Genomic DNA, 13,124 nt, shown 5'->3' on the forward strand with positions numbered 1-13,124 from the left:
CAGCCCAGAAGACACAATTCTTTCCCTAAACAACTTAGATTTCCTTCAGACTACATAGTTACAGCATTTTGATATCACTTAAGTTGCCATGGCTCCATCCCATGGAGTCCTGGGGTTTATAATTTTCTGCGGTATTGAGAATTTGCTGTCAGGGGCCTCTAGTGCCTCACCAAACTGCAAATCCCAGCATTCCACAAGATCCAGCCATGGCAGTTAAACTGGGATCAAAGTATTGAAATTGTAAGCCTGAGGGCAGGGAACTGTCAAACTGACAGTTTGTAAGCCACTCTAAAAGCCTTTGTGGCTGAAGAGTGGAGTATAAATACAGTGGGCCCTCCACATTCACTGTGTTTGGGGACACAGGACCCCTGTGAAAATGGAAAAATGCAAATAAAATACCACTTTTTTTTTAACCTGAGAAAACACCTCTCTAGGAATGTCTAGGTCATCCAATGCAACGTCTGCCAGAGGCTGACCACAGAATCATGCTGGAGGATCTACAAATCCCTAGAGGTTTTATCTAGTAATTTCTAGGTCCTGCAGCGCAACTCTATGGTCAACATCTGGCAGTGTTGAGCAGGATAACCTAGAGATTCCTGGAGAAAACATATTAATCAAATTGGCAAATAATCAAATCTGTAGAAGTCAAAACCACAGATGTGGAGGGACAACTGTATTCTAAATAAATAATATGCGAAAGAGACCTTGATCTATCTCATTCAATCAGCAGTCCTTCATGAAACATTGCTAATGAAATAGTAAGGTAGGAATCCACCCAGCTGTGCATTACCAGTGTAAAGGCATCTCTCCCAAACCTTTTGGTGCACCTGTAAATTCTGAAGGACTCTGAAGCACTACATTGTTATAGTGCTATTATTCAATTTTAACTGCCATGGCAACACCCTGTGGAATTTTAGGTTGTGTAGTTTTGTGATACCCCAGAGCTTTCTGGCTGAGAGTTCTAAATGTATGTTCCTAAACTGCAAATCCCAGGATTCCATGCAATGTTGCCATGAAATAATAGCATAATAACAATATAGTGTAATAGTGCCTCAACTCAAAATGGTCTCCCTAAACTAAAGTCAGTGCAGAAGCAGAATAAGGACCAAAACACACTGCAGAAATAATCCAGTCTGGGACCACTTTAACTGCCCTGGCTAGGTTATTCTGGGAACTGTAGTGTGTTGTGGCACCAGACCCCTCTGACAGAGAAGGCTAAATGTCTCACAAAACTACAGTCTCAGAATTCCCTAGCATTGAGGCAGGAGGTCTCAAACTGGATTATTTCTGAAGTGTGTGTTGGCCCATAGTCAACCTCCTTTAGACACATTCCAGCTTCTCAATAACTTTCTTGAACTATGGTGTCCAGAACTAGACACCATATAGTTGGCTCTCCTTATCTATGGATTTTTTTATCCATGGATACAACCACCTATGGCTTGAAAATATTTTTAAAAATATAAATTCCAAAAATGAAACCTTAATGTTTTATTTTATATAAAGGACACCACTTTACTATGCCACTGTATTTAATGGGACTTGAGCATGCACTGGTTTTGGTGTCACAGGGAGTCCTAGAACCAAACCACAGCAGATAGCAAGGGCCCACTGTATTCCAAGTAAGATCAGACCAAAGAAAAATAGACTGGCACTGCTACTTCCCTCAATCTGGATATGATACTACTGTTATTCAGCCTAGAATTGTATTACCTTTTTTGGCTGCCACATCACAACAGTCATGCTTAAACTGTGGTCTACTAAGACCCTAGATCCTATTCTACACATGGTGTTTTCAAGCCAGATATCACCCATCCTATATTTGTGTTATTTTTCCTTCCTAAGTGTATTGCTTTATATTTATTGAAATCCATTTTGTAAATTTTGAACTAGTTCTCCAATCTGTTAAGGTCATTTTGAATGCTGATCCTGCCCTCTGTGGTACAGTATTAGCTACTCCTCCTAAATTGGTGTCGACTGCAAATTTGATAACCATGCCTTTGTTTCCATCAGTTGTAGCCATTTACAAAGAGGGTGCATAACACCAGGCCTGGGACAGAAACCTCAGGCACCCCACTAGTAATTTCTCTCCAGGATGAAAAGGAACCATTTATGAGCCTCTTTGGGTTCAATCCCTCAACCTGTCGCCTACTGAAGGGATACACCACCTATTTAAAAGCTTATTTTTGTATCTATTGCCTTCAGCTTTCTTGAGATGTTTGGATTTAGTCAGCAGCTGCACTTAATAGTATTACATTGATTTGAGGCATCATATGATGGGGAGCAGCTCAAAGCAATCTTTCATTCATGCTGAGAGGGCCTGCGTGCTTGTGGAAAGCTACGGAATGACAGATTTGCTCTCATAAGCAGTGGCTTTTTGAGCTCATTCATATTAAGTAGGTCTGAAAGTCATTATTCTTGGGTATGGTGGTTAAGTACTTGAGGTCAAGGTGGAGGAGGAAAGCTGCTTTTATGATTTCCTTAGCTGCTAAGCCAACTGGAAAGTACTCATGTGATTTTTGTTGTTGTTTTCTTGTTTTAAACATAAGAGAGTGAAAGACATAATTTGTTTTTAAGCCTAATGCTATCTTTTTCACATGGTTTAAAATGTTACATTGTGCACTGAAATATTTTTACTAGTCTCTAACTTTTAGGGCTTATTTTTCAATCTATTGTATAATCAGTACATTAGTAATAAAAATGCAGAAATTGTTTTTTAAAGAAAAATAATTGTCAGGTATAATAAAGATTCTTTATTCAAAACCACTTTCTAGTACTGAAGTGCTGTATGTCTCTTATTGCAGAGAAGAGAAATGCATGAATGTTGATAAATAGCTGTGGATGTTGCAAAAATCTAATTAAAATATTTGTGTCATAGGACTATAGTATTAATCTTGTGGTCAGTCTGAAGGTATAAAGGATGGTAATGATATATTTTTCATTTTGCACATTAGGCCAGTTAAAGTGGACAGATTAGCTGCACACTTCAGGATCTCTGGCTTCACAACTACATGATCTTTCTGATAGGAATTAATTGAATGTTGTGATGTTTTGCATGCAAAGCACTGAGCCATGGCTTGCTCTTCCTTGCACATGATACCGTGATCAGATTCCTAAAATGAAATGGCATGCCTCTTATCCTAACTTTCATCCAACCCTGCAAGGGTGGTATGGACAGCCTGGGAGGGGGGCATAAAAAGTTGGGGGAGTTGTTGCATTCCCACTCCTGTTCTAGGACCAGTGAACTTTAACCAGCAATACTGCATCCAGGTTGGGTTTTTAAAAATAAAAATAGTGGGAAGTGATGCTGGACACCTGAGTGATAGGAATAGGAGTCAGTATGATGTTATCTCCAGTCAGAACCACCTTCCACAATACCTCTTGCATCCCAATCAGAAGCTGAAGAGACCTCTTTCACATGATGCAGCTGTTGGTTGTTTGGCTGGACGGTATTTGCATTTGTGGCTATAGTTCTACCACCATGAGTACATCTAAAATGTAGAAATAATGTAGCTTAAAACCACTTTAAGCTCCATCCTATGGAATCTTAGGATTTGTAATTTTACAAGGTCTTTAGCCTTCTCTGCCATAGAGTGCTGGTGCCTCACGAATCTACAAATCTGAGAATTTTGTAGGATAGAGCTATGGCAATTAAAGTGGTGTCAAGCTTCACTATTTCTACAGTATAGATGAACCCTATGACTACATGACATTACTGAATATGGAGCAGTTATGGATCTGTAACTTTAAGTTACAAATCTATAATTGTAATACAAAATGCCAGCCATTATATTTTAAACCAATGGATGGTTCATGCATTCAACTGCATACAGTTCAATAACACATATTCATTCAATCATAAACAAACTGTACAGAAGAGAAACTGGTGTGGCCACTTAACACATCACAAAAACTGGTGAAATTAATCACTGAAGAAGAGAGTACTCATTTGCATAAAGTTTGTGCTGATTTATGTCTAGCTGCAAGTTTAACTAGGGATAAAGTAATTGTCAGCACTGGAGATTAGGGTTTGAATCCCCCTTCAGCCATGGAAACTCACTGGGTGACCTTGGGCAAGTCATAGTCTTTCAGCCTCAGAGGAAGGTGATGGCAAATCCCCACTGACCAAATCTTACCAAGAAAATCCTGAGATAAGGTTGCTTTAGGGTTGCCAAAAGTTGGAAATGATTTTAAGGCATACAACAACAGACATGCATAGACAGGACATGCCCATTAGCATCATTATTATAATCACCAGCCCCTTCGCCAAATATCTGGTGATTCTTAGTAGCATTATTATGATTATGACTTTGGATGATAAAGAAGGATTCTACACTCTTGACTGGGAAAGGACAAAAAAGAAAGACAAGAGAAGAGAGGGTGCAACCAGAGAGAGAGAAGCATTGGGGAGCAACCCATTAGAAGCAGAGTTTAGAAAATTTACCTTTTTACTTTGAAAATTTATGATTTGATTACAATTTACAGGTGGTCTTAAAAGGAAGGTATGTAAGGGTACATATTTAAAACAGCTGGGGATTCCCCTCCCCCCTGCCCGGTTCAGTGCTAATCATGAAAAACTTAATTTTCCCAATGTATTTTCTATTAGACTTTGGGATTTTTATTTGAATGACATGAACTGAACAATGGTAGTTAATTCCTGATGTATCATGCTTAATAATATCATCAGGCCTAGATCTCAGGATTTGGCCCTGAAATCTCAAACCATGGGGTGCTTATGGCCTGACAACTTAACTGTAAGTAAGAAACTTGCCAAGGCATTCTGTCTTCTCTTGTCTTTCTTGTCACTGGACTGAATAGTTTTAAATCAAACTACATTTTTCTCTCAAGAAATTTGTTCTGCATGCTACACAGAAGATGGAATTGCTTTTTAACCAAGCATATCTCATTTACATTACTTCATCTTGGATACATTGAATGAAATCCTCTTTACCATTAAAGTCATTGATACTGTTGTCGTTCTGGAGAAAGGGACATGAAAATTAGCAGGAATGAAATTTGCTCCAAATGTTGCCTTTTCATTTTTTTAAAGTAATAATTGCTGCTTTTATTCATGAGATATGGACCATTAGCAAAGCATGGTAAATAAGGTTTATAACTAGCATTCCTTCTTAGTATTAAGAGTGATGAAGTTTTGTGAACAATGGAGATTTAAAAGAAACTGCTTAAATACAGTCTTTAAAAAAAGACATAAGATTTTTTTAATTTTTAAATTAATGAATTGACACCTCTTGGAGAACTTATTTTGTCCTTCATATTTGATGACTAATTTATAACAAAATGGCTTTCAAACAGAGCATTAATGGTATTATTTCTGGCTCTCATGATCTGCTTAATCAAGTACTCTGGTCTATTTTTTTCTTTCTTCATAAAGAAAGTGCCATTTCTATCTTGTAGCAATTATGTTCTTCATACTAAGTGTTGTGTTTTTATGGAAATTTGGAGGAGATCATAGCAGATAAATGTGATTTTTGAAGAAAGTTTGAAAAGACTGTCTCATAGCCTCAAACTAGATGTTTAGCCTTTGCCTGCCTCTAGTAAAACTCTCATAGTTACCTTTTACTAATTCCCCCATTATCCCAATTTAGACACAGATGATCCACCTACTTCCATGTTATTTACGTTTCTATATTTTAAGCAAGTTTTCAAAAACTCCATATAGTCTCTTTCACACTATACAATTATATACTTTAATGGTACTTTAACTGCTCTGGCTTCATCCTATGTAACCATGAGACCTGGAGTTTTGTTGAGTAGTTCTCTGCCTGAGGGCTCCATCAAACTACAGATCCTAGGATTTTGCAAGAGGCAGACAGGGCAGTTAGTGGGACAGTTATATAGTGTGAAAGAGACCACTGTGTTTCAGGTGGCACAAAAGTATAGTAACATTAGCAGGTAATTTGCAGTAATTACCTAGTAATTTACCTGATAATCTGCAGGAATTACCTGATAATTTGCAGGAATTGGTTATGGTTCCCATAGCCAATCCCATAAGAAATAGGCCTAGCATTAGCAACTGGCACCCTCAGGTAGCTGCTGGGTATTAGTGCCCTGGCATGGACTACTGGCAATCTGATCCCTCCCTGGAACCCTACCCTTGAAGGCTGGATGTGGGAGCTGCCAGTTTAACCTACTGCAATGCCTCTGTGAAAGCATCAGTCCAGAGCAATGTGGGAAATGGCAGTTCCCACTTGCAGTTGATGCTTTTCTAAGATCTGTATAGTGGCTAAAGACAGTAGAAGAAGAACCAAGTCCATCTCCCCTTACTGGCTGAGGTATACCTTCAGGAAGAAGAGAGATTTTGCTGAGATTCCATATTGAATTTTTGTTGTTTGTTTTCTTCTTGTGATGCTCAGAAGCCAAATGTGTATTTTGGAAATATTTTATGAATTTGTACACATTATTGGCCCACAGTCTCATTTCATCTTTAAACTCAATTCTTGGACTGATGTTCTTTTATCAGTTACACAGCCTGATGAATCAGCTAATTTGTGATATTTAAGCCTTTTCCAGTTTTCTTCTTTGAGCTGGGCATTCTTTTAGTGAGTGTCAAATCTGTTTATGCTTTTCAACTAATCTGTATATTTGGCTTCATGCCCAGAATACTGAGTTTCCTTAGAGAGGTGGAGAAGCAGGATGATCAGCAAAATCATGCTGTGCCTCATCTGAATCTGTGATTTATGCGAATGTTACTGGTGTTAACAGAACAAGACTGCTTAACATTACTTTTTGATATCATGAAGATCATTGTTACTTGTGCAATAATTTATATTGTACTCATTGTTTTACCTCTCCTTTCTTCTTCTCCTGTTTACTTTTAAAATATCACATTTTTCTGTATTATCACTTCAACCACATGAAACAATGTACATGTAAATACATTTAGGTTGTGCATATGATATTGTAATTTAGAGGCTTAATTTTAATTTCATGTCACAGTAGTTTCTATTGCATTAAGTGATATACATGAGTTACAATTTTTAAGTTACATTAGTACAAAAAGCATCACTAAGTATTCTGTATGGTGCCATATGGGAGGAGGTCAATTGCAAGGATGACACCATGAGTTACTGCACTGGTTGATGCCAACCCTAGTGACACCACTGGCAGCAGTCAGATACAGTTGTGCTGTTTAACCTCCAATTTTTATAGTATGCTTCTCTGAATAAAGGCTAAGCTATATTCAGATATGTCAAGATAATTTCATTGCAAAGAAAATGGTCTAAATGTAACTCGGGAATGGTTTATTTAATAACCTTTTTCCTTTCTGGGATGGGGGTAGTGGGTGGGATAAAGAAATAGAATAATGTGTATTTGTACAATTGTACAAATACAAATTTTATATTTGTATGTTGTAGTGTCATCTGGAATGAACAGAATGAGAAGAGATTCTATAGTTCTGTAGTTTTGGAGTTCCAAAATAGCACTTGAAAGCAATGAGTTACAAGTAGAGTTACCAGGTCAGTACTATTCCAGTAGTTACATTTCAGTGCCAAAATCTGAGTCCTAGGGATCACTCCTTGTGAGGTCACAGGGAACAGGCCTGATGATGTCACAAGAGTGCTATCCTAAGGGGCAGACCCTGGTGATGTTCTTGAGCATGATTAAGCATCTGGCAAAGTTTCACAGAATAAACTATGGAAATCAAAACCACAAAGTGTAACAAACTAGGATGGGTGCATGTGCACATTCATGCATGCGCACACACGCGCGCGCACACACACAGATACACTCTCACACACTCTTTTCAAGTCAGTGCTTTTATCTTGAGATTCCTCACTCAGAGGACTGGAGAGGACAGCCCAGACCAGGGGATCTGGGAAATATACAGTAGTTACAATTATCGTGCTTCACGTTTTATGCCTTTCTCTTGTCAGCCTTTTTTTTTTAATGGAAAGCAAAGGGAAAAAAAGTAACCAGTAAGGCAACAAATTCCTCCTTATATTATAATGAGCAACAAAAAATAGTTTATGAAGAATGTCATAAGTAAAAAAGTAAAAATTACCTTTAGAAAGTAACATTTCAAGCTTGGGTTGTGGCAGAGAGGAATTTTCCCCTGCATGAATGATTATTTGCACATGCTGAAGTTCTTTCTTCTGCACAAAGGTACAAGATCAATATCTTTCACCTTTGAGCCTCCTAATGATACCTGCTTTTAAATTTGTATAGACAGTTCTTATTGACTGTCAGGACTGACCTACAACAAATAGTGGAGGAGTCACACATTTGTTCAAAATGTAGACAGTGGAAAGAGAGAATAATGCTAGAAGAGAATAATGCTAATGAAAGGTGGAGGGAAGTAGAAAGAGAGGAAGACCACATGCTAGATGCTCAATTAGGGAAGCCATGGGTATGAATTTACAGGACCTAAGCAGAGCAGTGGAGGACGGGTTTTTCAAGATGTCTCATCCACAGGGTCCCCAGGGTCAACTCAAGAGCAGTTAACAACAACAGACAATAAGACTTTGGAGAGATGGCTTATTGGCAGAGCATGTGTTTTGCATGCAGAAGACCCCCAATTGAACTTCCTGACAGTAAGAGCTGTTTAACGGTGGAACATACGCCCTTGGAAAGCAGTAGAGTTTCCTTCTTTGAAGGTCTTTAAACAGAGGCTGGATGGCCATCTATTGGGGGAGGGGTGTGTGTGTGCGTTGATTGCAAGTTCCTGAATGGCAGAATGGGGTTGGACTAGATGGTCCTTGTAGTCTTTTCCAACTGTATGATTCTATGATTCTTTTAGAAATTAAGTTCTTCACAAGACATTTGGCAACCTTGAACAACGGTGATATGAAATGAATACGGCCCTAACAATCTTGGGTAAATCTAAGCATGAAGGAAAGTCGTGCCCTGCTTTAGCTTTCTGCATCCAAGGCTTATACAATAGGTAACCCAATCTGACCCTGACCTCACCAGGATTCACAGAACAGTGTTTCTGCAAAGATTAAACATGTTTCTTCAGTGAACAATTTAGCCATGCTTGTTAATACCAGCAGTATGCACATTCCCCCCCTGCGTGTGTTTCTATTATAGCATTACTTTAAAAACACTGTGCACATTGACCTATGCAAATAAGATTTCTTTGCCTAGCTTAATATCAGTGTGTAATTGCTTTTATTTCTAAGCCTGTAAAAACTTTGACATGTCCCCACTTTCCAATGCAAGTGTTTAGTGTACACCTCTTAAACAGTTTAATGATCTTGTTGAAATTTTTATCTAAAACCCAGTGAAACACGCATGAATAGATGTGGGTAAGGTATTCTACTTAAAGGAAAAATGAACAGAGCAATCGTATGAGGGCTGGAGAGGGAGAATCGATGGGATGTGAACTTCGGTTTCCTAAGACTTTATGGTTCATACCAGGGCTGGAAACTGCACCCCCTAATTTTGACACTTTCTTTGATTCTGCATGCCATAATTAAATTACCATAATTAAAACATTCACACTCCAGGACTGGAACCACAAATATCTACCATCTATAGCTGAAAGGTAAGAAGATGCTGCTGTTAGCCATGTGCAAATATGTTTCCTATAGACATCAACTCAAAGTAAATGTCTTTTGGACATATGATCAGCTTGTGTGTGTGTATAGAGAGAGAGAGAGAGAGAGAGAGAACTTGAGCATGCCACACACTCAGAAAACCCTGTGATAGCTTTGTTTTAGGGTTGCCATAAATTGAAAATGAGTTGGAGGTACATCGTAATAACAACAACAACAACAACAACACACATTCTCTCTCTCTCTTTCTCTCTTTCACACACACACGTCGTACAATCGAATACAACATATTTCCCTTTTTGAACTATCCTTCATTTTTCCCTACTCTTTTCTCCTCTGCCATTTTTGCAGCTATAATGCAAAAACCCAGCAATTACTTATTAAAAATGCTTCCATTTTTTTTTATTTTTAAAAATCCCATTTGATTAAAGAAAATAATTACAGTAGCTACTGGATGCAGGTATATGCTGACCCCCCCTTTTTGCATCAACGGATTGGAACAGGCATGGCAGCAGAACAACATGGCCCCATTCTTCCGCTGTGGATTACGACGCAGCAGAGTTAGTGTTAAAGACAATGTACAGACATTAACCTGGAAGTTCATGTATTAATATTAAAAATATAACATCAATTTGTTATGTGATTAATTAAAAATGCATTAGTAACATTAGTTTTATTTTTTTTAAAAAAAACCTTAAAATTACTAAAATGGTTACGAAATAGCCAACTCTTTAAACAATTAGCCCCCGAAGTAAAAATTTAAACAATGTGCATTACTAATTGTTACTAAACTTGTTAAAGTCATTGTCATAGAATGATTAAAATACTAATTAAAATAGTTGTTAATTTTTGAAATGAAATAATAATAATGAATGATAAAGTATTTATTTTTTATGAATTATTTCCAAGCTTTGGGATCAGAGCTGCAGTAGCCTAACCACTAGAAACTCTCCTACCTTAAATGTTTTTAAATCAACAGGGGAACCACATGATCCTCCTGTGTTAGACTGTTCACTTTTGCCAGGCACAGCAAAAATGAGAGATGCTAGGAACTGCAGTCAAACTACATGTAGGAATGGCTCTATGATTCTCATCCCTGTAGTAAACTGGTTAAATAAATAAATGGATTGAAACATTAGGGCTGGACTGCTAGGATGTAGCAATGTAGCATTGTTTGGGGGCATTTGAGGGAAAACAAATGGCAGGTGCCCATTAGTGGCACCAGAAAAAAATCCAGAGGGTCATGGTGGGAGTTTCGCAGGGGGTAAATATATATTTCCTGGTGGGAGAGCTGTGTCCCACATATCAAGCTCTCTGAAATAAAAATATCAATGTATTTCACACTAAAACAGCCTGTTTAAACATGTATTCTCTGAAATAAATCATTCTGGTTAATATAGAAAACAATGGAGCTGCTCATTTTTCCTACAGAAGGAGCCCGCAGCAACCAAACCATGCAGGCTCCCACCGCTCTGAAAAGAACCCACTAAAAGCGGGTTCTTTTGGGCGTGAGGGGAGGACGTCATCAGTGCACCATTGGTGCACTGTGATGCATCCACAATACAAGTGTGGCGCCCAGAGGTGTGGACACGGAGCCGTGCTTGCATTGTGCATGCAAGCCACATATGGATGGTGCCACATAAAGATGGTGCCGTCCATACGTATTAGGGTTGCTGTGCGCTCTGGAATCCTAATTTTGGCACTGACATGGTGCTTTCAGCCCATCTGTTTCAGGCCAATGTCTAAATACAGTAAGGATTAATCAAATTGTAACTACAATAAGGAAAAAGACTTTTAAATATGATGGAGTTGCAATATGAATATGTCCTTGACCTAGAAGTTGGACAGAACTTTCATCTTTAGAAAACAAGTTGCAGGTATACCTCAGTTAAAGAAGTAGATGTGTTCCTGGACTTTACTTCTAATAGAAAATTTGGTACCAGAGGCAGGAATAGCATGGAAAGAATAGGGATAGGTTTCTACATCACAAGAAAGAAGAGCACTTCAACAGGCAAACATTAGAGCCATATAGTATGGATCAGAGGACGACTACAAGGCCTCATTCCCACTTACAGATAAATAGGTGTGTGATATGCATCGATGGATTGATTCAACAGTGGAGGGTGGTTCCCACTACAATCACTTGTGGTTCACTTTGACTAATAAATCAATTCAAAATGGACCCGCTCCAGAGGCCGAAAGGCAAATTTAAATCAATTCCGATCTGCATCTGGTTCACATTTGCACGGAACTGATTTATTGAAAAATATGTGGAAAACATCAGCATCAAAAAGACACAGGTTAAATGGGTCTAGCGCATGGCCCCCCTCTTGGAATTGCTTCAGCGATTTGGTTTGAATGGGAATCAGGGTTGTTTGAACCAGTTCAAACCGATTTGTGATCCCGTATAAAAGGTAGTGGGAATCAGGCGCAAATTGTATTGTAAATGCATCATACAGCTTCCTTCCTGTGCTGACAAAAGCATTTAAATGGGGCATTTATTTAAGCGGATGGAGGAAGTGGGCTTCCATTGGAAACCAAATCAAGCCTTCTTTTAAGAAACAGAAATCCAGGCAAAAAAGAAGAGCTACGTTTGAGAGATCAGATATCAAGCTAGAACTTGATGAACTGTCTTTCAGCCCCAGTGTCCCTTACAAATCCTCCCACATAATATTTAGATCGATCTTCACAGCAGAAAACCAGAATTTCTTTTTTCATATACATCTCTGGGAAAGGGGTGGTGGTGAAACTTTACTTAGAGCATGTCATATCTTACTTAAAAGCAAGGCAACTAATACTGGAACATGCTGTTTTGGGGGTGGGTACCTTGTTTAAGAAAACCCTATGAAATTAACGGGGTCGTCATAAATTAACAGGCAACTTGAAGGCACACACGCACACACACACACTGATTATTAGCAGTCAGTCCCTTTCTCCCCTGTCTAAAATTTCTTCCTTTGGACAATAATTCCCAAAATATTGCAACCAGTTGCCAGTAGAAACTGTGGGTTTCTGGGACTATTACCTCCCCACCATCCTCCCTCTCTCTAACATATCCACAGAAAGAAACAAACGCCCCCCTCTTTTGTCACACCCCTACACAATTTGGTTAAGGTACACATGTAAAGCCTGTAAAAGCAGTTTGAATTCCACTTGTACTGTCCTCAGTGCTCTGTCTTCTGCATCTCAGTCAGCTCCTGCCTGGTTGGAGAATAACATGAAATAGTCCAGCAGTCTATGTGCACATCCCAAAGAGAGACTCCTCACCCATCTTATGTTTGGTTACCAAAGTGCCTAGGAGATAACATCCACATTTTTTTAATGCTGGCAAGGGAAAGACCTCATGTTGGAATTTTGAAAGTATGACTCTCCCAGGATAGAGAGTAACCTGGGCCTCCTTTAGATTCCCAACCTTTAAGAGGATCCAGAGTTGGGCCCAGTTTCCTTTCATTTTTATGGAACCCTTCAAGGAGCTCTGTCCTTTTCACTACAATTCTCCCAAGACAGCTATGCTGAGAAGTGATTCTAGATCACCCAACAAATTTTGTGGTTGAGAGTAGATAGGTCTTCAGTTCTTGCTGGCTTCAGTCCAACACTATCAAACCACAACAA

The sequence above is a fragment of the Sceloporus undulatus genome, chromosome 1 (assembly GCF_019175285.1).
Source record: "Sceloporus undulatus isolate JIND9_A2432 ecotype Alabama chromosome 1, SceUnd_v1.1, whole genome shotgun sequence".
Taxonomy (NCBI): domain Eukaryota; kingdom Metazoa; phylum Chordata; class Lepidosauria; order Squamata; family Phrynosomatidae; genus Sceloporus; species Sceloporus undulatus.